The sequence below is a fragment of the Passer domesticus genome, chromosome 9 (genome assembly GCF_036417665.1).
Source record: "Passer domesticus isolate bPasDom1 chromosome 9, bPasDom1.hap1, whole genome shotgun sequence".
Taxonomy (NCBI): Eukaryota; Metazoa; Chordata; class Aves; order Passeriformes; family Passeridae; genus Passer; species Passer domesticus.
This window is the reverse complement of record NC_087482.1, coordinates 28472749-28498734: the sequence shown is the minus strand read 5'-3', so window position 1 is coordinate 28498734 and position 25986 is coordinate 28472749. Positions and strand designations below refer to the sequence as shown.

The following is a 25986-nucleotide window of genomic DNA, read 5'->3' as shown; positions in this document are numbered from 1 at the left end:
GAACATATTCCATGGAGACTTAGACTTTCTTTCATAGCTTAAGGATTCCAACCAAAAAATACTATTTCAAATTGATGACTTTTATTCTTGTTACCTTTCTTCTTGTCAGGTTAAATGTGTTATGTATGAAATACAAGTAAAATTGAAAAGAAATATGTTTTATTCCATATTGCTTTCTGTTGCATTTGGTGCATGTTACATAAGAGGACATTAGGCAGACTGTCTATATTCACTTTTAAAGTGCGAAGAAAATGATGGTTAAACATCTCTGCAAATGAAAATTTCAGCAGCTTTTATGTACTGGAATTTAATGCCAACCTAATTACCTCTGTTTTGTTAACATATAAACTAAGCGCTGGAACATAAGGTATGGCAGACTAGCTAACAAGAGGGGTTTTTTTTGTTTGTTTTGTTTTTTCAATATTTAAATCTTCTTTTCATACTTTTGATAAAATTTCCTCAAGCTTTATGTGAAATCATCTTAGGTTGGTGGTGCTGGTAACTCAGGTTAACTTTATCTTCCAACTCCTGCCTTAATACCATTCAATTTTCATTTAATCAGAAATGAAACAACATCTGCATATCAAGCATCCATTTTTTGTCCAAATGAAACCACTTCAGGCTTTTCTCACTTTTTAAAAAATAAGAAAAAATTTAATAATTTTAATAAGAAATAATTTTGTAAACCTAATCATGATGCTGCTGGAGCTTGACCCTCAGTGTCCGTCACAGTCCTGCCATCCAGACAGCACCGAGTTGTCACGGGCTGGGGGTTTGAGAGAGGAAAAATCTGTGTGGTGCCCATTCCTGTGTTTAGCAAGTGAGAATGAAACACCCTCAGTTTCAGGCTTGTTTTGAATGCCCAACAGTAAGTGAACTTTAAATGGAGCAAAAAGGGAAGCCAGAGGATTTTGGTCAGCTTTCACAAGGAAGGTTGGAATGTGGAAGTCTCAGGGAGCAGAGCCTGGAGGTGCCAGCTCTGCTGTGCCCTGGCACCTGCCCGTGTGCCAGCCCTGGGTGCCCAGAGGGAGCAGACCCAGGGCTGAGGCAGCTCTGCTGCTTGCAGGGGTTTCTCTGATAGCTGAGCAGATGGGCTCCCCATTAATAATCACTTTTGTCAACAGCTCATTGTGCACCAGGGGAACTCGGCTGGGTCTGGAAACATTTCTGGGGAAGTTCCAGCCACTGACAAAATCATTGTAATCAAAGGCTGTGATAGGGGGTTAGAAATCAGAGACTTTTGGGGCAACCAAAGGAAATCTGGGATAAGACCTGTCTTCATTATGAGGATGTTCATCTTGAGTCTCATTTAGCATTTTCTTGATGACCTGTCCAGAATTCTTTCACTGTTTTCATCACTGTGCCACCTGTTCCTGAGCAAGGATCCTCTGAACTAGAGGCTCCATGACTATTTCATAGTCAAGGTTATCCTTGAAAGTTCTCCTTGTATTACTTTCTCTTAGAAAATTTCAGCCGGGAAACAAACATTCAAGGAAAATTCATTTCAGAAAGATGGAGGGCAAATCTGTAAATAACCACAGACTTTATAAATCAAGGCATGTATCAGGCTAGTCAGAAAGATTTAGGGAAATGAGAGAAACTGGTTTAAATTTTCTTTATGATGACACTACAGAACAGTTCATAAGAACAGTACAAAATTGAACTCCAGCTAAATAGAAGCTCACAAAACCACATTGTATACTAGTCTGTATTATTTTATATCTGTAATTGATGGTAACTTAATCTGTTGCACTGCTTGTAGATAAATACCTCTCTTTGATTTGTTCACTCAGTGGTCTAATGAAATTCCAAGATAAAATGGTACCCGATGCCCATGGCAGGGAACTTGCTGTTGTGCAGTTTGTTCTATGGTCACATTGTGGACCCAAAAAACCCCAAAGAAGTCCCCTCCTATAATCACTCAGCATTTAAAAAGGCAGCCCAAGTTCCATTTTCTGTATTTATCCAAATCCATGTAGATTTCTCAAGTCTACAGAGGCTGCAGTTATCTTCCCAAAAGGGAGAAGATGCACTTAATTAGTTGATGATATTCTGATGTCTCTAATAAACCATTCTGGTTCACTTCTGGTTTTGTTTGTAACTGGGTGTGTGGGGGTCTATATTTGTATTCTGATTTTCTGTTAAGCACCTGGGATCTATTGAGAAACAACAGAGGCATTGATACTTTCACTAAACCTTTGTCTTTCATTATTTCAGGGTTTATACGTGTGTAGAGACCTCCTGTGAATTTCAGCCTTTTTAGAGCTTGATTATTATCTTCACACTCCTGTGTAAGAATCACTCATGCAATTCCATGCCTGCCCTGTGAAAGGCAAACCTCCTTGGAAACGTTCTCACCCTGATTCTGGTGACCTTTTTTCTCTTAGGGAAGACAGAAATGGAAGCTTTTCCCTTGAAGAACTATGCACACAATAATTTTTTTAAATTCCTGCTTTCTCTCAGCTGGCTCTGGAAATTGGAACTAAAGAGAAATCACAGAACAGTTTGGTTTGGAAGGACCTTAAAGATCATCTCATTCCACATCCTTCCATGGCAGGGACACCTTCCACCATCCCAGGTTGCTCCAAGTCCCAGTGTCCAACCTGGCCTTGGGCACTGCCAGGGATCCAGGGGCAGCCACAGCTGCTCTGGGCACCCTGTGCCAGGGTCTGCCCACTTTCAAAGGGGAGAAATCTAAAAAAGTCTAAAATCAGTATTGTGCAAATGCTGTTCCTTGTGCCCGGAGGTGCTGAGGGTTTGGGCAAGATTTGTGTTCCTCAATGAACTTTAGCACTGGAGCAAACCAACCCTCTCCTGCTCAATTCAGTTGGTAAATCACTGACAGGAAAATGAAATAATCACTCCCAAATTCCTTGGTTTAGGTTCCAGTCTGAAAAGTTGTGTGTAATAATGTGATGTTAATGCTTCTGGTGCCACGGTCCCCAAAAACTGTGTGCATTTTTATGTAACCACACAAAAAAGGCACACATGCATGCACAAACACATGCAAATGTCAGTGGAGTGTGTGCTGGCATCTAGAAAATTATGACAAATGATGCTAAAAATTGTTAGCACTTTGTCCTTTCCAGCACTGGTAAATTGCTGAATTAGTATAAGGTCTTTCCCTCCTTGAGTATTAAACTATCACAAGCTAAAGGTGTTTAGTTCAGCTTAATTTGTTGTGGGGATGGTGTTTGAGGGTTTTTTCCTTTTGAATACCACTACTGATAAATGTTCTCATATGTCCATAGTGATGGAAAGGAAGAAAACATTAAGTGACTTAAGACCAATGACATTTTTACTGTATCATCACAATTTCAGGAAATCTGTAGGTCTAAATGGCAAATTATAAACTCCAATCTGCATCAGAGAGTCTATTTTAGTGTACATCCCAGCATTTCACTGCACAACATTTCCATGTATATCCCAGGATTTGCCCTGCTGCTGGATCATTACAGAGCGTTTTGCCATCTCTGAGTTAGGGAAATCCTGACTGCTTGGTGAAGGAACTAATCCAGATAGGAATTCAGGATTAAGGATGAGCTGAAATGTTCTGGGTTTTACAGAAAAAATGTATTTCCAATTTATAGAGAATGAGGAAGCTTTTTTGATCATAGAACTCTTTATGCTAGACTTCTGAAGGAGCATTTTTTCTCTCACTGTTGTTATGTGAGCACTGATGTGTGACTAGGAAAAGGAGCAAGGAGAGCAGAAGAGGATGGAGGAGCTGGGCTTGGCATTCCGAACATGGGCAGCACCAGGAAAAGTCTGTGATCCTTTGTCTTCAACACTTCCCCCTCCCCTGGTTTCTGAAGAGAAGGACAGTTGCTGATTTTATATATTTTTTTTAATAGAATCTCCTGCTGAGATAATTCTTTCCCCTCCTCTTGGTGCTAGGCATAAACTATGCCTCTTTCTATCTTCAGCTTCCCATCTGTTAGCAGAAAGTGATGAGTCGGAGGAAAACTGCTCTGGAAAGTAGGGTAGCTTCCCCCACGAGGAGGTGCTGGGAAGGCTTGACAAGTTCATTGTGACCATTTGCCTTCTTTGTCCTCATTGCTAATAATCAGCAAATGGCTTGGTTTTAACTCCTGCAAAGTGTTTGTCTTTTAATTCCCTTTTCCTGGGCTTAAAATAAATCGACTTTGTTGGGTTTTCTGTTGCATATGTATGATTTCTTGCTGAGTTTCCAAAGAGGAAAGAGTCTCATGAAGAGAAGTGTTGAGAAGGTGATTCATTCCCAAAACCCAGATTCCTTCTCTGACTTGGTGCTTCTGAGTGGGGGTAGGAGAGGGGAAAATGCAAACCTGAGGAGCTGAAGTGACTGAGGAGGATCTGCAAAGATTTGGCAGTAGCTCCCCTTGGAAACATTCAGACCAAATCTCTTGGTGTGTCTCTGCATTCATCCCTTTTTTTCTCCCCCCATGTCAATAATTCTTGAGTCCTTGGGCCATGTGAGTCTCTTTGGCAGGCAGGTGGAGGCAGAAAGTAGGCAGCTCCTGCCAGCAGGGAAAGCAGATGACCAGGCTGAGGCAAAGAAAGCCCTAAGAAAAAGGCTGATGATCCCTGCTGAATACCAAAGAGCTGCTGGGGAATAAGATCTCCTGAGACATCACTAATTTGGGAAGAAAGCTCCATTTTAATCTTGCATACAATTAGAGAGCAGAGAAGCAAGTGAGGCTTCATTAGCTCAGCCAGTCACAGAGGGGGTTTCTTGATTTCTTCTCCTCTCTGTTGTGCAACCATTCTCCATTCATGGTCCCTTCTCAGTGGCTTCTCATTACTGGCATTCCTGTCTGGCTGAACTTTTAACTTAGCTTGACTTAATTTATTTGGACTCTCGCTGCTGTGGCAGCAGAGTGCAGAGCTGTGCGTCCTCAGGAGCAAGAGCCATGCAAGGTCTGGAGCTTCCCTAATAATCAGAAAATCTTGGCAACATTGGAAATCAGAATTGTACTTGTTTTTGCATTGAAAGCTTGGACCTTGTCTTGTAGTCTCCTATATATTTTTCTTATTCCAGCTCTTCTGTTATCTTATCCATGGGCTCTAAACTACACACTGGACTTTAATTGCAAAAGATTGTTTTCTGTACAGATGTAGATTCCTTTAATAATCCTAATAATTCTTTTGTCTATCAGGGACCAACTTTTTCTTCTTCTGTAGTTTCCACTTCATTTTTTCTGATAACAATGAAAAAATGAAGCCTTGTTATTTTTATTATTTAACACATATATCTTATAATTCTTTTGACAAACCTGATTTGATTTTGTTTTGTATTTAAAATTGTTTAACCCCAAGACATAGTTTAATAAAAACAAAACAAAACAAAAGCCCTCAGGTCTTTGTTAATGGATTAATTATTTTCATTAATTAAAGAAACAGAAAGCCATATTTTTATACTCACATTTCTGACACACTGGCAGCAGCCATGAATTATCCCTGTTTGGTGTGTGCTTTCCTTGTTCTTGTATTTAGACCATTATTTTCCTAGTGGTGGGATGGCATTTCCTGCAATTCTCTTATATCCATTAAACAAACACCCAATTTTCCACTTATTGGTATCTTTTGACATCCAGACGTTTTCCAAATTGCATCACATCACGGAGTTTGGATGTTTGTTCACGTGAGGGAAATGTCTGTTCTTGGACAAGTTGTTTTTCTTCATGTTGTTCCATCCTCAATTTCCTAAACTCTCCTGATACTTTGCTTTCCATACTCTGGTTTGTTGTTTTGTCCTGGTGCTTAATGAACATGGAAACAGTTGCCTGAAATATTTCAGAGTTTTGTATTCAACCTTTTTAGGGTACATAATCCTTCCTGGTATCTGATCTTGCTTGAATTTTAATTCTATTTAGCAGTTCACTCACACCAACTGTTCAGACATTGCAAAGATTGTAAAGAAGCTTTAGACATTTTGCAAAGACCTCTCTCTTGATTAACTTTCATGTACATTTAGCATTAGTAAAATACATCAAGTTTAGGGGGGTTTTGCAGTGGGGACCCCACACTGTGACAAGTAATGCAGTTCAGCTACATCAGATGCTGGTGCCTGGTGTTCAGAATAAGAAATACAGGAATTTTTTAAAGTGGTAATCAGTGCTTATTTGGGCCTAAATACCTCCAGTACCCAGTATTGGGTTTCTAAGGACTACTGAAGACCACGGGTGTTTGAATTCCTAAATGAAAACGTGACTGAGCTTCTCCTGGCTGCATTTACAGGAATATCCTCCAGCTCAGTTTCGCCTCTGCAGTAATCCTCTGGTCCTTGTTATCTGCTTTGATAATTTAAAACTCTGATGTGCTGGGTTTTTCAGCTCTGTAAATGCTGTTCCACCATCAGCCTGCTCACCAGGAGACCTCTTAGCAGGACATCAGCTGCTCTGGCAGGAGCTACCCAGGGCTTTACCCTTTTTGTATGCCAGGCTGTGTTTGGGCTCCAGCAGGTTTGTGAGAACCCTGGCATTGTTTCCACTCAGGCCCCTAAATACAGCCCTGGGGAAAGCCTTGGGTTGTGCTGAGGGTGAGTTGGGCACTCTGGAGACACATCCCTGCCAGCTCTGCCCTGGGCTCCCTTCTGCCCTGGCACACACTCACACCTTGTGTCAGCCACAAACCTGATTTGCACCACTTCTGCACTTGACATTTTTTTAACTTTGTGGTTTATTTCTCATCTTATGCCCAGTGCTAGAGAGAACAAAAGGTTTGGTTTTATCAGGCATCAGGACTTAAGACTTAATCCAGTTTCCGGTCATTAAATACATTTTCATACATTGTTTAAAATAGTCTTCTGGAAGTGGAATATTCACCCACCATACAGGCTTGGGGTCGTGTGAGGTTCCTACTGGCTTTTGTCATGTGTTTCATCATTTTGCTGCAACTTTGTCACCTATGTCCCAAAGCCAACTCGCAGCAACCCTGCATTCCACTTACATAAACTTCATTTTTATATTTAATGAAACTTGACTTCCTGCCCAGAGATAAATCTTTGATGCACTCTGACCTGCCTGCATTTCTATTACCTGTGTCTGTAAAATCATTGTTTAATAGTAGGAAATAAAAAAGAAAATCCTTGTTGAGAATATTTGCTCAGTGAGCAGGGAAATCACTTTTGACAGCTAGAATATGCATTGGACCTTGAGGCAAACAAACAAAAAAAAGATGAATCTATACAGAAGGGCTTTTCCTTTCTTCCCAGTTCTGTAAGGGAGGTTGATGGGGGAAAGTACAGATGAAAAATACAATTAGATGGCAAGATGCTTTATGTGGCCTAAAGCACATGTAAGATTTACTCATAAGAAATAGTAAATTTAATTATGTTTATAGAAAGCCAGGCATGGGAGAGATAATGAATCCATACAGCGGCCAAAAGAAATTTCTGTCTAATCCCGAGTGGTAATTGGTTTCCTTTTCCTAAATGGCTGCTATTTTATTTTGTAACTTTCTCTTTTTCACAAGCTCCAGAATTAGGTGGCCTGCAGGCTCCAAATCCCATTTTCAGTGCTTGTTTTTTTCCCTTTGTTCCTTTCCTTTTTCCTGTCCCCTTGTGCTTAGCTCACTGCAGCTCTGTGCTGGCCAGGTAGTCTGGCCAAAATAGCTGCAGCCATCTGGAGCAGCCACTGGGAACCTCTCAGTGACTTCCTCTCACCGCAAATGTCAGCTTGAATCTTCTCTCCTTTGCTTGCTGCTCCTTAATTTTCTCTTCATTTTGCTATTCATTATTCAGCAAGGTGACTGTGGTGTTTGATTGTGGAGATGTACAGCATGCATGAAAAACGCTGTGCAGGGGAGAGCTCTGCTCTTCCCCCTTATCCTAATCCACATCAGGGTCTGCTTGCCACTGATATGTCATCTCTGCTGTGAGAACCATCATGATCTACTGCAATTATATTTGCATTCAATGTGAGTGCAGAGCTGTCTGAATTTTCTTTTAGAAGATGCAAAGAAAATAAAATTCAGACAAGTCATTATTTTTCAATTAAGATAATTTTTTTCGTATCATTCCCAACATATTTTTGTGTTTTCAGATGTTTGGTGAGTTGCTTTATTTCCTGATAAGGAAACCAACCCTTGCTTTCTTTCCATGATGGTTATTCCTGCCACTTGCAATTAGATGAGAATGTTGTGTCAATTTTGTTCTGGTCTTAAATAAGCTATGCTTATATTTGTATTGTAATTGTTGGAAATATTTCTCTAAGGCCTTGATAAGGGAAAATTAGGAGCACATTAAAAAATAATCCTTGCATTAAGTGAGTTTAACAGTGATTTCAAGACAATCTTCTGAATAAAATGATGAATGTTTTAGGTTGCTCTCCAGGTGAGTGTTAGGGTTAGACAGAGCCTGACTCGTGGTTCTGGATGGTCAGAGCTGCCAGCACGAGGCTGTTGGGCTGCACTTGGCTGAGCAGGGTTTAAGCAGTGAGGACTAAATCCACACAGCTCTGCCAGCAAAGCTGAGCCCAGGGTTCCCTGGGGGCAGCAGTGAAGGAGGACTCCAGGGTTTGGTTGCTTTAATGGTCTGAAGTGATTTTTATTACTAGGCCTGTTTTCCCGAGTATTTGCAGAGTCTTTAAGTTGAAAATTAATAATGCATCATATGTACTTAAGAAATTCTCATTTTGTTGAAAATTGAGGAGTGATGTGATTGCCTCCTCGTCTTCCTTCTAGGTCTTTGTCCTGACCTTTTGAGTTCTCTGCACTTTGGCAGCATTCACACAATCCATCCAATGCCGCAGACTGTAGCTGGAGCTGTCTGTCATTTTCCAAGAAGAATTTTCAGGCTGTAATGCAGATCCATCATTTACAAAGGGCTGTTTCCATTCCAGCTTTCACTCTTATGTGAAATCCATCTTCTCTGGGACCAAACTTTGAGAGCAGAATAGAGTTAGGGGCAATAAATGGTCATGAGAGAAGGTTTCTACTGAACAGAATTTTCCTTCCTAGGGCAAATCTTGGCATTGAGATGTTCCTGCTCAGGAGGGGAGTTTATAGAATGAATATAGAGAGTATAGGGAATGCTAGAATGGGGCAGGGACATCTTCCACTGTCCCAGGCTGCTCCAAACCCCAATGTCCAACCTGGCCGTAGACGCTTTCGGGGATCCAAGGACAGCTACAGCTTCTCTGGGCACCCTGTGCCAGGGCCTGCCCACCCTCACTGGCAGGAATTTCAATCTAATTTCAGTTTTCTCTGCTTCCCAAATGGCTGCTTGGTGCCTGGGTTCACCTTCACCAGAGAAGGATTTCTTCATGACCTTCCTGTTTTTCCTTCCCAGCTATAAATCCTTTGCAGAGAAATGTCGGCCTGACAACTCCAGTCAAAACTTCCTCTGTAAAAAAATGGGTTTGCTTCAAAAATTAGCAGCGAGTCCTTGAACTGATGTTGGAAGTGCCTGTGAGGGACTGGATATCCCCGTGCTGTGTGCCAGGGATGGACTCCCTGGGGAAGGCAGGGAGTCACAGTTTGTGCCACCTGGAGCTGCTGTCCCCTGCTCTCAGCCATGCTGAGACCTTAGGAGCCACGGTGCAGACAGAGCTGGCCAGGCAGCTGCAGCTTCCCAGCAGGGAGAGGGCAACCACAGCCTGTTTTTGACTGGTTTTGCTGTACCAAGTGGATGTTCCATGTGCCAGCTGGGGATAAACTTAACCTGATGGTTTGGGGATCCTCCTGCCTGCCCCCTGCCCCGAGCACAGCTCTGGGCTGTGTCCTGCCTCTTCTCCCTGTCCAGGGAGCTGGCACACCTCCCACTGCTGCTCTCAGTGTGCCTTTTTGTACCTTGCATGTACCTTTTAGAAATATTTTCCTCCTGGAACAAGGTCAGGAGGGTTATTTTTTCATGTGCCCCATTATTAGATTTTTTCACCTCATTTACAGCAAACCCTTGAGGAGTTAAGTAGATAAGGAAATCCTGCAGGATATGGAAGATGTTTTTTTAATTTTAGGTGCTAATTTTAAAGGAATAGACACTTGGGCAAGTATTATTACTTGTACAGAGACCGTTTCAAGTACTAGAAGTCTGGAACTGCCACTGTTTCAGAGGCAAATAAAATTTGGGGTTTTTTTCCTAAGCCAGGTTGAATTAATTGGAAAGAAATGAACCCATTATTTCTGACTGATTCAGATGGGCTTAGGAAGGAGATTTTGAAGGCTGGTAATTCTGAGAGAGGAATAGGATGACATTTTGTATGAAATATCTAAATTATTATTGGTGATTGCAATATCCAAGTCAGGCTGATGAGCTTTGTGCAAGGCCATCATTTAGCAATCTGCAGCAGCTCACTGAGCAGTTTGTGCTTTATTGGTGACTTTGGGAAATTGTGTGAGGGAAAGAAGGGTTGCAGAGCACACAGAAATGGCTGCAAAGAGGGAGGAGACAATGAAAACTGCCTTGGTCTCAAGGAAGCTTTGCAGAGAACCTTTAAAACTCATCTATCACATTTATTCACACACTGCTGGTGCTGCAGTGTCCAGGATGTGCTGCTTTAGACACCCATGGTGACAAAGTCTGGAAAAGCACCACAACCTGGGTGACTCTTGGCACTTTGGGAGGATGCTGCTACTCAGAGCTGAGAGAGTGTCCTGCTTTTCCAGGGAAATGGTGTCAAACCCTTCCAGCACTGCAATCAGCTCGTGTGGGTCTCCCTCCTCCAAGTAGCCTTTTCAGTTTCCTTGACTGGAGTTGGAGGGAGAGGAGGAGTTTTGAACTCTGTGACGGCTTCTTCTTATACATATGGAGAGTCTGTCCCCTTTCTTTATCAGCTTGGGTGCTGTTGAGGGATTTATCTTATCTATTTTTATTCTTATGTATTTGCTAGATAAGAAGCAGCAAGCGTTGCATCTGATATTTTCAAATCAGAGAGCAAAGAGTAAATATTGAATGTCATAAACAAGTATAAATACTGAATATAATGGGTTTGGATTTTTCCTTGTGATTTTTTGACTGCAGTTACTCAGACGCCCTCCTGCAAGGCTTCAATATGGATGGTGCTGCAGGATGGTGCTGCTCCTTCCCAGCATAATAATCCATATTTAATGTGTCACTTCTGAAATGACAATGTACACGTATAGCTGCTGACAGATGTACCCCTTTTGTTTCCCAGAGTAACAAGTTGTTACACTGGTTTCATATTTATCCCCTCGATCTCTGAAAATAATTAAAAATACTCTTGCAATCTCATTTACCCGTGGTAGAAGACAATGCTGAGAGCACCTGTCTTTCTCCCACCACTGAACACCCGCTGGGAGGGTTCGTGCACAGCTTTTCCTCCTGAAGAGTTTTCTCTCTTTTGCTTTTCTTTCAGCATTCCTGCCTCCCCAAAGACGAGTGTCACTCTGCCCTGAGCAGTGTGGGTGTGCCATTGTGCTTCCTCCAATCCACAGCTCCAAGAGCATTCCTGCTACCCAGCCATTGTCTCATTTTCCCACCTGCTCTTTCCTTAATTGCCGCAAACTGCAGAATTACACAGCTACAAAGCTGGCTTAGCTCCTCAGGGCAGGTGGTAAACAATAGCATGTGCACATGGTTCTGGAGTTTACCTGTCCTAGCAGGGAGGTGCCTTTCAAAACCTCTGAGTTTCCTGGAGCTCCTGGCTTGGGAGGACATTAAATCTCATCCATCCCACCCCATCCATGGGCAGGGACAACTTCCACCATCCCAGGGTCCTCCAAGCCCTGTCCAGCCTGGCCTTGGGCACTGCCAGGGATCCAGGGGCAGCCACAGCTGCTCTGGGCACCCTGTGCCAGGGCTCCCCACCCAGCCAGCCCAGCTGTGTCCTGCCTGCTGTGGGAGTTTTGTTCCTCCATCAGAAGTAACTCCCAACTTTCACAGGATGGGGAGACTCGTACCAGGCCTGTGTTGGTCTCTCCTTTGGTGCAGTAAGAAGTGTTAAACTCACAGATTTTGGGTCATTTCCCTGGGTGAATCTTGCCTGTTGTTGCTCACTCACAGAAATTCCTGCATTATTACGCTTTTAGCATTATCACGTATCAGTTCCACTTCAGTCCTGCCGAGCATGAAAGCTAATCCAGATCCCAAAAGCAAGTAAATGCCAAGAAAAAAAATTGACATTTACAACAGAATCTTCTATACAAATTGTTTATTTCATCCAAGCATGGAGCTGGATTAAAAATTGCTTAAAACTCCTGTTGCAGCTGGCTACTCAAATAATGTTTTGGTAAGGTTGACAAGGACTTGGGTGCTCAAACAATGCCTGGGGACAGGTGGGCCCTGCTGCTTGATAGGCTTCTTAAAATCACTTAAAACTGAAAGTTTGCAGAAAGAATTTAAGATTAACTGCACTGGCAGCAATTAATGGAACTGTTTAAACATCTTTGTGTGAGGTAGAGGCCGAATCCCAATCTCCCCCCTCTTTGCCTGGGCTTTTGGCATCTGTTAGGAGCTCAGAAACAACACTTTGTTTTTTTGTCTTTAACATTTTTCTCTCAAATAGTTTTCTGCCAGGACTTTACTTCCATTATTTCCATATACATTTGAAACTTTTGCCTTCCAGCTGAAATTTTTACAGTGCCTAAATCAAAATGGCCCCATTATAAACTTACAGCCAGTTTGGTAATGTAACAACTTAATATTGTTATATAAACATGTTTCTTGCAAGAAAATTTGTTTTGAGTGAAACCATATGCACATCTTAATGGGAAATATTTTTCACACTTCTGCTTTTTTGCCATTCTTTGTATTTGTCTCAATACTTATTAATAGCATCCTTCTGAAACTTCTCTGATGAGACCATACAGCAGATTTTTTTAAGCTGTAATTGGAGTACAATTTTAAATGTCTTGGATGTGATTCCAAACAGAATTGTACAAGAGTAAAATAACATGCAGTCCCTGATTGATTATATAGCTGTAATTATACTTAGGGACTGATATTATATAAACCACTGGAGCAAAGCTCCCTCCATAGATAAACCATCATTTGCTGTTTTATAGGTAAATCAATCCAGAAGGACTTCTCACTGTGGAGCTTCTGCTGGGGAGCTTGATGGAATGATCTTTATTTGAGTTCACATTGTGCTCTTTGGAGAGGTTGCAGTAGTCATTTGGACTCTTTCCCACCTTTTTCCTACGGTAAAGCAGTTGCAATACTTTAGGGGAGGTTGAAGTTGTGAATTTTGACAGGTTTGAGGTAACCTCCATTACTTTCCAACACGACACTGCATTTTGTTTATCCTGTAAATCATGTCTCCGAGGAAGATCTGCTTGGCAAGCAATGCTTCCTGGAGCTTGGTGTCTCACACCTCAGTTCCCTGGGAAATTTAGTGCAGATGATTGTTTAGCTGTCAGCATTGGCTGTCCACTTGATTTAAAAAATACTGCTTCATCATCAAGAGATTTCTGGCCAACCTACGGTCAGTGGATTGTGGATTAGGAATAGTTGGGGTTGAGAGGGACCTTAAAGATCATCTCACTCCACTATCCACCACCCCAGTGTGCTCCAAGCCCTGTCCAGCCTGGCCTTGGACACTTGCAGGGATCCAGGGGCAGCCACAACTGCTCTGGGCACCCTGTGCCAGGGCCTGCCCACCCTCATACCAGGAATTCCTTCCTAATATCCAGTTTAACTCTGCCCTCTGTCAGTTTGCAGCCATTCCCTCTTGTCCCCAGTCCCTCTCCAGCTCTCCTGGAGCACCTTTAGGCACTGGAAGTGGCTCTGAGGTCTCCCTGGAGCCTTCTCCAGGCTGTTCCCATAGAGAGGTTACAAATATTTGACTGTTTTTTGCTCTGTGTGGTTGCGTGAAAATGGGAGGGATGTTGTCCCGTGTAAGGCCATGGTTTGTGTCACTATTTTATCCCAGTCTCACTTCTCTGGAGAAGGGATCAGCTCAGAGCTCCCCTATCTGAGCAGTAAATGTATTTGTTTTTTCAAGTGTTTATTATATTGTGGGGACTTGTGCTGAAATTCATCTCCTGCCCTAATGCCCAGCTGCAGATGGAAAGGTCTTTTCACTCCTCCCCATGGCTGCCCCTCCTCACTTTTCAGGAAGAACTTTGCCCCTTCTCTTGGCTCTGCTGCTGTTCCCTTTTCCATGTCACATTCCCTGGAGAGCTCTGCAGGGAGAGCTGAGCTCTGCTTCACCAGATATTTTCACCAGATTTTTCTGAAATGCAAAGCCCCTCTCTATTTTCTCACAGTGGCTTGGTTTTCATGTGGCTCCCTTTGTGGGAGGCAGTTTGAAAGCCTGCAAATATCTATTGGATTTTAGTAGATGCAAATATATGGATTTTCCTTCATCACATGTAGCAGGTTGTGAGCCATGACTTCTCTTTACCAAAAAGGAAAACTTTTCTCCTTTTTCATTAATAAAATATACTTATCTATAATGCCTAAATATTTTCTATTTATTTATATAAATATAATTAAGTAAAATAACAATAACTATAAAATAATATGTAACATATATTTATAGACATATTATATTATATATTTATATTTTTAATAATTATTTTATATAATAAATATATTTATGTGTTTATCACTAGATGCAATAATTTCTTTTTATTTTTCTGGTATAGGTGCTGGGACTGCTCATCTGTATGAGCAATATATAGAATATATTACTACATAATATAGTATATAATACTTCTCTATCTGCTATAACTTAAAAAAGAGAAAATAATGACCCTCCCGCCTCTCTCTGCTGCTCCAGTTGTCTGCACTGAATAAACATTCCCTGTCTCCTGTTCAGTGGCAGCTGCTGCCTCTGTACAGCAGCTTCCTCTAGACCAAGTTTGCTCTTTGCATGTTGCACACAAACTTATTTTCATAAAGTTATTACTGAAACCCAAAATGTGGCCTCAAGCTTTAAAACATCTTCAGTTTTCCTGGGTTTAATGTTTTTGATTTTATACTTTTGATACCTAACATATTTATTTTTCTCAAGTCCTCCTCCTCCTCCTGTATTTCTTTTTAATCCTGCTTTTCCATGCAACACTCCTTTGCATTTTTCCCTCAAGTTTCTGCCCAGATGGAGAGTTTTTTATGTTCTTAGCTGTCAGGTTTTGTTGTGCAGGGTTGTTAGCAGCAAGGTCAGTCCACAGGAAGTTCTGTTATTCCTAATGAAGGATAGGTGGCACTCTTGTTATTTTTGTTTGGCTCCTGAAATAAATCAGGTGTATGTACTCTCTCAGATTTCTTTTTATAGAGTAAGTGCTTTAGAGAGTGTTCTTGAACATGAAGAGGATTTGATTTTATTATTTTTTTAAAATGTGAACACGTACTTCAGTTGCCTGAGTCTGTGGCTGGATCACAGTACTCTCTAGGAAGAGAAAATGTTATTTTCATGAAGACCTTAAGGAAGAGTGCTCGCCCATATGGCACTGCCTCATTTTACTTATAAAATTTTGGATTGTTTTTTCTATTTTCTTACTATTTAATAAGGCAAAGAAGAAAGCCAACAAAGCCTTCAATGTAATTTAAACTCCAGTTATTAATACCTTTATACTTTGTATTTTCTTGTTAGTTTGGGATTTGAAGCAGAGACTTAAGCTGGCATGGTAATCCTAGCAGTGCACGTTAGCAAGTCCTAAACAGTGCAGAGAGCCTTGATTCCTTAAAGCAGGGCAGTAAATCTGTCTTGCCCTAATTCTATCAATTCATTGTAAAATTGGATGAGTTTGTGAGTTTGAGTGTTTTCTCTCAGGCTCCAGGAATCTGAAGCACAGCACAGCACATGCTGGTGAGCTATGACGTGTGAGGGGTGTTCTAGGCCTTTACAGGAAGGTTGGAGTTTTAAAGCTCAGCTCCCTGGGATGTTCTCCCTCCTCAGGTTCTGGGGAGGTGTTTGAGCCCTGATGCTCTCTTGCTGCAAATCAGATCCACGTTGTTGCTCCCCTGGGCTGACTCCTCTGGCTGAGGCCAAGTGCTCTGCTGACCTCAGCCCTGTTCCTCTTGATCCCCTTCTCAGCCCATTGATTCTGCTCCAGCCCTTCCCAGCAAGAGAAGAGCTCTTGCCCCAAGGCTGAAAGGATGAGAAGAGTTTCTTTCCATCCTGCCTCTGTTCAAGAGTGCCAATCCCTCCCATGTGAACATCTAAATACTCAGTATTCTGTGGTGTGTTCTGGCCATGTGAACATCTCTGTGATGGGTCATGGCTCCTCCTTGGGCTCCTCCATGGGCTTCTCCAGGGCCACAGACTTTTTCCAGGAAATGTCCCATCTGAAGCCCTCAAAGCAAAGCCATTCCCAAGCTCTGAGTGTCCTGTAAAGCTGCTTTAGTAGTGTGGTTCAAATAGGAAGTTAAATAGGTAATGTGGAAAGAAAAGGAGATGTGGATTCCAGACAAAATACCCCAAAACGCTTGTGTGGCTTTTGTTGTACATCTCACAACAGGTGCTATTCTCTAAGCATGGCATAATGTGCTTTGTGGGTTTTAATATTTTTTTTCAAGCTTAAATTTTAGTTAGCTACAGTTTAGATTTCTGGACTTGACTCTATGCTGGGATGGTATGAATTTAGATGAAAGCAAATCTCTTGAAGGAATTTCCAATCTAATTTAGTTTTTAGGTATCTTCACTTTAAAATATTTAGTTAGTATATATTCACTAGGGAAAGAGTGCTTGATTTTAATTTTCATGATGATTGGATTATGGAATTAAAAGTTGATTGAACAAGTTATTTTGCTTTATTGGTTGAAGGAACATAACTTGGCAGTTTATTTTGCAGTTTATATTTTTGGTGCCATCTCATGTAACACAGGCTTGTGTGTTACTCATCCCTCCCTTCTCCTGCAAAGCCCTTTGGATTTTTTATTTCTCTCTTTAATTTCAATACCCTGGAGTGTTTGAATTGAAGAGTCTCAAATAAAAATCTATTTTGGGGCAGGAAGTTTTCTTGATGTTTTGGACAACATTTACTTCTACTTTCTAATGCCAAATCATCTTTCAAGCTGATGCCATTAAGCCAGAGAATTTTGTGGTTTGTATAATAATACAAGTCCCAAATGGTGGCAGCTATTGAAGTTAACACTTTTTGCCCAACTGTGGGAGTACCAGCATCTTTGAGAGATTCCAATTTTGGTTCTTATTTATGCTTGACATTTAATGTGCTTGACATTCTGATTATTTTACACCTACCTAATTTCTTCTAGCTCCAGGGATAATGACAATATTTTAAGCATCTGTGAAGTGTATCTGTGTGTTACGGAGCAGGTGCAATGCTACAAATGGAAGGAAAAAGTCCCCAAATTATTTCTGGAATCATTGTTTCTTTTGTGTTGCATATCTCAGGGTCCGGTAGAGTTTCTCACCAGCTTGGTCTGGTCACCAGTATTAGCTTTGCTAATATTTTATACCCTGTTATTTAGCCATATGCCTATCTGTGTGTGTATAGATAGAAATAAATCACATAATGTGGACTGGGTGCTCACATGGTGTCCTTTGTGATCTAGGGGCAAGGCTGTAGAGAGAGAGTTTCCCAAGTCGTTACTGCAGATTTATATTTTTCCTAAATTTTGAATTAAAATAACATATAAAATTCAGCTCTTTAAACTGAGCCCATGTGTCCATGGCACACCTTTAGTGTAGAACTTAGAACTGTGTGTTGGTTTATAGATAATTGGGATATAACCCAAGAAACAACAATATATGGGAAAAAAAATTGCCAAAAGGTTGTAAGCACACTCTGTGTAAAGTCCTTACTCTCTCTTTGCAAAGTAATTTTATTAATCTTTTTTGAGTTGTATTCCCTTTATTATATGGTTCCCTGCGGTCATGTCAGGTTTTAGGCTCTTTTGAAAAGGTAAAAATGGCTATCAGGGAAAGAGGGAGCAGGATGAAAACAGTGGGAAAGCCAAGTTCTTCACAGAAGTGCAACTGGTGGCCACAATTTCCTTTTTCATGTGCTAGAAATCTCGTGTTCCATTTGACTCTTGACTACATGAGGAGTGACAGAGAAAAGTTAAAATGCTTTATTTTACAGACCCATGTGGGTACATGTTAAATACTTGCCCAAGTCCTCCCAAAACAATCACCATGGCCTAGCCAGGGGTCCTTGAAGCAGCCCTGACAGAATGGGTTTTAGGAACAATTAGAAAAATTCCTTTATTTTGCAATCTTGCCACCTGGTGGTACAGCCTGATAATAAATATTTGGTTAGAAACCTGTTCCAAAAGTCATATTTTCTTTGGTAGACAGGGTCTTGAGACTAGGATTTCAGACTGGATCCTACAAAGGCTCCTGTTTGTAGCAGGCAGGTTCAGTGTGTTCCTCCTTCACTGTCAGTGCCCTGCGTGGGGCAGTGCAAGGCTGTGCATCCCTTGGCATTAAACACCACAGAGTCACATCAGAGGCTGCCTTGGGTGGGCAGGGACCTTAAAGCTCATCCCATTCCACCCCTGCCATGGCAGGGACACTTTCCACCATCCCAGGCTGCTCCAAGCCCCATCCAGCCTGGCCTTGGGCACTGCCAGGGATCCAGGGGCAGCCACAGCTGCTCTGGACACCCTGTGCCAGGGCCTGCCCACCCTCACAGGGAAGGATCTTTTCCTAAAGTCCCATCTAACCCTGCCCTCTGGCAGTGTGAAGCCATTCCCCCCTGTCCTATCACTTGTAAATCATCTCTCTCCATGTTTCCAGGCCCTGCAAGGCCACACTGAGCTCACCCCAAAGCTTCTCCTCTCCAGGTGAGCAATGCCAGCTGTGCCAGCCTTTCCTGCCATCCTCATCCTGGAGCCTCCTCTGGGCTCTGCAGCAGCTCCAGGTCCCTCCTGTGCTGCCCAGGGCTGGGGCAGCTCTGCAGGAGGGGCACCTCAGCCACCAGCACCTCGGAGTGCTTCTCCCCTGGGCTGCTCCATCTTTCCATCCCCTCAAAATCAGCTCCCACTGATTTCCACAGACATGAGGGGAGAGGAAGTCTGGGGATACTGTGTGGTCCTGGAACACTGGGTTAGGCATTAACCTTCACAATACATTTGAAATGTGATTTATAAAGGAATGGTGTCCATGTTCTGGAAGTCCCAGGTAAATTACACAAACTGAGCCGACCTAAGTTAGAGTAAGAATATTTAAGGGATGTTGCTATGCCTCAAACAAGTCCTACAAAAGCCAGCAATATGGAACTGAAATGTGTTTGGATAGTTTGAATGTTCATTTGGGCACAAGGTGGAGACTGAATAAAGCCCATGACGTGCCAAACCTGGCAGAGCTGACACTCAGTGGCAGGAGCATGGGGAAAGTCACTCCTTTTTGCTAATCCAAGATGAAGCAGATGTGATCCTACTGGTGTCTGCAGGGAAATCCTCATCTATAATGAAAGATGTTTTCACATGGTGTTCAAAGGGCCTTAAACAATCCAGTTTTTGCAAGCTGAATCCCAACATGATTTACTGAGGGGTGTGATGAATTGATCATTAGCTGGAGCTCACAAGCCAGAAGTGGATGTTTGCTCTCCCAGGAGTGTCCCCTCTGGCTCTGCCAGATGCTGTGGTGTGACACCAGAGGAGCCCAGTGTAATTCTGTGCTTGGGTCAGACATGGCATCGTGCTGGAGCACAACAATCCCTTTCAGTTCCAAACATGAAAAATGCATTTCTTTCTGTCTGTCCTTACGGTGTCGTGGGGATGTGTTCCCACATCCCATCCAAGGAGGGCCTCTCCTTGCCTGTCATTCCCTGCACCCTCCTGAGCATCTCTTATGAAACCAACCAGAATGTCACTTGCTCACCACGACATTGCTGTGCTGACCCTAAGACCTCTCAATTATTCCCTTCAAGTTCTTATGTCGTGCAAGGAATGTCTCCCTTCTGCTCCTGCTCTCTGTGCTGGCTTTTCCCTCTCACACAGACACAACACACATGGAGTTTTCAGTCTCCAAAAACATAAAAAATCACATTTATTTGCAAATATGAGAGGCCAGAGGGCTACAGTTCTGATAAATGGGTAAGAAGAGATATCACTGGGACTGTGTTTTCAAGCTTTTAATTCACATCTTTGGTCACAGAGTTGGAACTTTTTAATCCCTTGATTTTACTGCAAAATGTCCCTAACTATTTATGACACTGGATGTTTGCTCTTGGATCTGTTTCTCCTGTGGGGCATCCTTTAGATCAATCCTTGTTTGTTCTATTAATTTGCTTAATTCTCTGGGGTTTGTCAAGTCTAATTATCTTCTTTCTTTATTCCAGTTTTGAAATCAAGATTGATTAGCCAACACGAGAAGACCCAGCTGGTTATGTGACTCAGAACCCTGTTCATGAGGCACTTGCTTGTTTTTACGAGACAACTGTAAGTTGCTTCTTTTTCTTTTTCTCCCTCAAATTAAAAATCTACTGTTGTAACTTCATAGAAATTCTGGAAAATTCTTGAGGAATTCACTTTGATTGGTAAAGACAATCTTGAATTTTGGCTTGGTGATGCCTTGGTCCTTGAACAAGGACCAGACGTGCTCCATTCACTTTACCAGAGATTTTTTCCACATAGTGATGGTTTTCCATTGTTTAAGGAGAGATTCCCTCAGCTAGGAAGATCAATCTGCTGTCTCTGTACATTGTGCTATGTGACATGTGGGATCAGGGAATGTGACAAACCTGTTTGGAGTGCACTGCTGGTGGCTTGTATGAGGAGATGCTGAATCCCAGCACGGAAGTGGTGCAGGAGGAGCTGACTCCTCTGCAGAGAGGACCTCTGGCAGAGTTCTGCATTCTCCCACAGCCCCCAGACCCTGAGGTTTTGGCCTAAATAATGATTCCTCTGTACTTGATGTAGACAGGGATTTTTTCCCCACAATTATAAATTTGTTCTTCATAAGGCAAACCCTCAATTTTACTCACAAACTAGAATTTCTCGGGAAAAGTATCAATTATAGTGTGGAATGCAAGTGTGGGGATGCAGAAATGGAAGTTCCAGCAGTAATAATGCATGGCTATGGCTTATTTTTTTTTTAAATCTATATAATGAGCTAGGTTTTATAAGCTTAACTTAATAAAATTATTAGATCCAGGTGGAGTGCTGATACATTTGTCACCATGTTTGGTGCAGTGTGAATCTAATTCATCATTTTTCTCTTGTGTGAAAATGCTCTGCCTTAGCAGTGATGAGACTTTAATTTCTGTAAGCAGGTGGTGGGGGGTTTAATTATTAAATTTTGGGAGCCATAGATTTACAGGATGTTCCACCCAGATGAGCAGGAATCCAGCCAGTGCTATTAGGTATGGGGCAGCACCACATTATCTCCAGCTTTTCTTTAGTTATAACTGCACTGAAAGCCAGGCAGGCTGGGTCGGCTGAACTTCATAATCTTGTTAAAATGGCATTGCCCAGCTGCCACTGATTGTATAAAAATTCTCTGTTTTGTACAAGCTGGTATTTATTCTGAATTTTCTCTTGAATAGCAAGTGATTCTAGTAACTTGCAAGTGGTGATACAATGCATGTACAATCTGTATTTTCATTTGTTACCTCTCTTGTTGCTGAAGGTTCATTAACCAAGGAGGGAAAATGAGGTATAATATTCAAACTATTAGAGAAAAAAGGGAAAATAGCACTCACCAGCAAAAAGGTTTTGGGTTTATGAAATAGTAGAACCAAAAGAAAAATTAGTAAGTATTAACTGTAAAATAAAATTTTGTAGAGTGAAGTATAAGCTTAGTATTAATTTTTCTGATTGCAAGGAGATGTCTGAGCAAATTTGCTTTATGACAACAATAACTATATTCCAAAAATATTGAGATTATTAGCAAGTTATTAGGGAAGATTGAGAATCACATTCTTTTCAGCAGGTGAACATAGGAAGGACAGCAAGAGCACCCTGTTACTATGGGTGTCTGCTCACAGAACTCTCCCTCTCCTATGATGTGTGTGGAGCAGACTTAAAGTTTGATAGCAGAAGCAAAGAAATGAATAACTCAGATTAAACGGCTTTGCTGGTTTTCTGTAGGTAATGAAGGAAGCTCTCCATAGATTAGAGGTCTGAGTTCTGGGTAGCTGCTTTGCAGAACACTGCACAAAATTGTTTAAGATTAATTTTTCTATACTGTACATGGAAAAACCTAAAACAACTGTTGTGTTAGGAAGTTGATAAAAATAATTATATTATACAAAGTGGCACTTGCACAGATTTAATGCGTTCAAAATATTATGTAATGTAAATGTGGGGAGAAATTACTCAAAGATTTCTCTCTTTTTCCACTGCTTATTTCCAGAGAGATTTCCACGCAGGTGATTTCCACTCACCTACAGTTCTCACCTCCATGTAAATGTTAGTTTTAGCTAAAACTAACCCAACTTCTATCAAAATGTTCTAGTGGATGCCTATATTTTTTCAGCATAGAGCAGAATGAAAACATGGTCATAATGACTGTGTGGGCAACTGTACCATCAAATATTGCAGAGTGCTCAGCATCACTTCTCCCTGACAGCAGCAGTTTGTCACTGGTGCTTTAATGAAGGTTTTAATAGGTGCCACAAGCTGTGCAGACCAAATATTGTGCTTGTCTTTCAAAGTAATACAGACTCAAGCTTCATTTTTCCCAAAACTCTTAAAACAAGTAGTCTATAATCTATTTGTCAGACATTTAAATGTCTGTAAGAGACTGAAAAGTGAAGACAGACTTACTAGAGAGGGAACTTTCTTAGTCATTCAGCTATTAAAAAAAGAAAAGCCTCCCGAGGTTTTGTCCCTTTTTTTTTTAATCTTTTTTTTTTTTTTTTTTTTTTTTTTTTTTTCCCCAGAGAAATAAGCAGAATTTGAAATGCTGTAATTTTCTCTATTTCTCAGTATAATAGTTTCAATTCCTGTTGTGGAAGGCAAGCTGCCAGGCACAACCACACAATTCAGTGAGCTTGTAGAGATAAAAAAATTGCGACCCCCAAAACAAACCTTCCTAGAGCCTTCAGCCTCTCCCATCCCATTCCAGGATAAAATGGGATGAATCCCTGGATTCCTGTTTAACTTCCCTCCCAACAAGAGCTGAGGCAGCACACATGGAAGGTGTTGCTGCCTGCACTGATGAACATGAGGCACCTGCTGTGGTCAGACCTTGGCAGGAGCTTTAGACAAGAGCCAGGAGGTCCCAGTGCTCTGGGAATATGTCTGCTGAGCTCAGGAACTCACAAGGATATGCTCTTCTCAAAGATAGCTGCAGGTGTTGTCCTCTCCTAAAGATGTTCCCGTGTGAAATCCTTCCTGGTTTTGTTTTGTTGTCCCTGTGATTTATTTGAGTTATTAAGGAGATACTTTGGGCTGTGCTGTTGTTTCTGTGCTGCTCAGCCCTGAAATGCCAGCTGGAACTGGGGATGGAAAGCTGAAGGAATGGTTTTATCTTGTGTGGCTGCACCTGCTTTCCCTTCCCTCCTGGCCTGTAAATGCAGGGCACTGGGAAGCCACTGAAACTTTTCCAGCAGTGAGACAACCTTTGGCAGACAGCTTTTGTCACTTCTGCCACCTCCCCTGGGGGCAAACAGCAAAGCATGGGGCTCCCTTCACTGCAATCCCCTGCACAAATTATCCAGCAGCTCATCCCAGACAATGAGAGATGTCAGCAATGCCTGGTTTGCAGGTGTGATGTCAGAGACAGCCCCATCGATTCCTCCATGGATCCATGGATCCATCCATCCATCATCCATCCATCCATCCATCCATCCATCCATCCATCCATCCATCCATCATCCATCCATCCATCCATCCATCCATCCATCCATCATCCATCCATCCATCCATCCATCCATCCATCCATCCATCCATCCATCCATCCATCCATCCATTCCTCCATCATCCATCCATCCATCCATCCATCCATCCATCCATCCATCCATCCATCCATCCCTCCATCATCCATCCATCCATCCCATCCTTCCATCCATTTCTGTGCTACTTCTCTCCCTGCATTTGAAGGGGAAGAAGAGCCTGTTCCTTTTTCTGGCACTTGTGAATGTGATGATGCTCCTTCAGAGGGGCTGTGCAGAAGCAGAGCAGACCTGTACCTACAAAAATCTGTACATTCATCTTCTCTTTGCACAACTAAATTAAATATATAAATATCTGTGAACGAATCTGAGCTCTTCCCTAGAGCTACCTGTACATTCAATTTCTCTTTGCACAACTAAATTAAATATATAAATATCTGTGAATGAATCTGAACTCTTCCTCCTTTGAAGAGCAAACTTTCTTTAATTAGTCTTTCCCTACTGTCTGATGTTACTGACATTTATAATCATACAATTACTGCTTCATTGCAATTTTATGTTATTTTCAGAGGTCAGGAAGGGTAATCTTCCAACATATCCATACTCAGTGAGAGGGTAAGAGCTGACAGGAGTTCTTGCACGGGTTTTCATCAGTAGATCTTGAAGTGCATTAGAAAAATGTGGATTTTTATCCCTGTTTTAAAGGTGATGGGAACTGTGGCCCTGTGAGGCTGCCCAGCATGGCTGTGCAAACCTCTGCATGTGTTCTATTGCCTAAACATCCCACCAGACTCCTGAGCAACAGATTAAAATACAATGTGGAAACTCAAGAGCAGAAAAATTTAATGGAATCTTAATGAAATAAAATTAGGATTTTAAAAAAAACCAAACCCCCCAAAATTGAGCATATTCCTGCTGAATTCAGTATTGTGTGTTTGGTTCAAATAATCTCTTGGATGGATTAACATGAAGTTATTACATAATATCAGTTAATTTTCTAATTAATGAGTGCTACCCTGGGATTTAAGCAATTCTCACCTGTCTTGGTGTGACCTGACTGTTAAAAATGGCAAAGAGCTTCAGTGTCAGGGGCTGCTCTGGCAGAGAGAACAGTGTTTGTGCTCCCCAGGGTCCCAAGGAACTAAGCAGTTTTGGGGGGAAAAGTCAGGTGAGACTTCAGTGCCTGCTCAAGGGACAGGAGGAAATGTATTGGATTTATATCAGGAGCTCCTTGCAGGTGCTGTTGGACACATTTCCCTCTCTGAAGAAAGACAAAGTGCTCCAGGGAGCAGCTGCAAATGAGAAATTCCTCCTGACTTTGGAGCAATCCTTGATATCAATATATCAACAATGATATCAACAATGAATCCTTGTTGATATCAATAAATTGGTTGTGATCAATAAAGAGCTGCTGCCCACGAAGGGAAATTTGTGTGTGTGTTTGTGCTTTAGGGTTTTCCCTGGCAGGCTCTTTGATGGAACAGGGTTTGTAGGTGTGCTCCCAGATTTTTACTGGCTTCTGGCTCTTCCTGGAGCCCACATTTCTGCAGGTTTCTCTAACGCAGAGCACAGAAATGGGAATTTTCTTAATGTGACATGCACAGAGGGCTGGGTACAATTCAAATGCTAATATGTAGAAATCAAATCTCACAAAGGAGTGTGTTAACATTTGTCTTTATTCACACTCTATTTCAAAGGATATGTGCCAAACCTTTCTTGACACTCAGGGTATTCTACATTGAACAAGTTCACCCCTGAAAGGCAGAGAGAAGCATTTCCTTTTTGCAAAGTTTAAGTCTTTTGATCCCATGGAAAAGTGAATTTTTCCTTACATGACCCCACCTGAGCCTGCTTTGCTGATTCCTCCACTTTCTCCAGCGTTTCCGTGTTAAATTTCCCTTTTTAAGGGAGAAACTGAACTGCATGTATCCAGCAGAATCTGGATAGGGGATTTTTTTTCCCCCTAGCTGATTTTATTGCTTTCCTGGGTGATGGGAAGTCTCTCATTGACTTTGGTGTTCTTTCCTCTCTTTTCCAATTTACCCTGCCTGTAAATCAGCCTGAACTCCTTTAGGACAAAGCACAAGTTCCTTTTTCACCTGGTCCTTATTGGAATGTGCATTAAGCTCACAGATGCTGCTCAGCAGCTTTGAGCTCTGTGTTTTGCCTGCTCTTGGTCATGGCTGTTGGAATTCCCTTGAATTCAGGAGTTGTGTTCTCTCACAGCAGCACAGTGGGTGAATTCCCTGTTTGCTGAGCCAATCATTTCCCATTGCAATCCATTTTTCCCCTGAAGAATTCATCTAAGCCAGGGATATGAATACCTGTCCTGAATGGGTATTTGCTACTGCCCAG

The 25986-nt window shown here is 41.9% G+C and overlaps 1 protein-coding gene across 9 annotated transcripts in view; it reads left to right on the top strand.

Moving 5' to 3' along the window:
* ATP2B2 (ATPase plasma membrane Ca2+ transporting 2) overlaps positions 1–25986 on the top strand; it is a 391446-nt gene that overhangs the window by 115010 nt on the left and 250450 nt on the right. For all 9 annotated transcript variants that reach the window (XM_064432245.1, XM_064432232.1, XM_064432231.1 and 6 more), the window contains one exon: positions 20134–20233. The gene's annotated coding sequence lies outside the window, so the exon portion shown is untranslated. The remainder of the gene's footprint in view (positions 1–20133; positions 20234–25986) is intronic.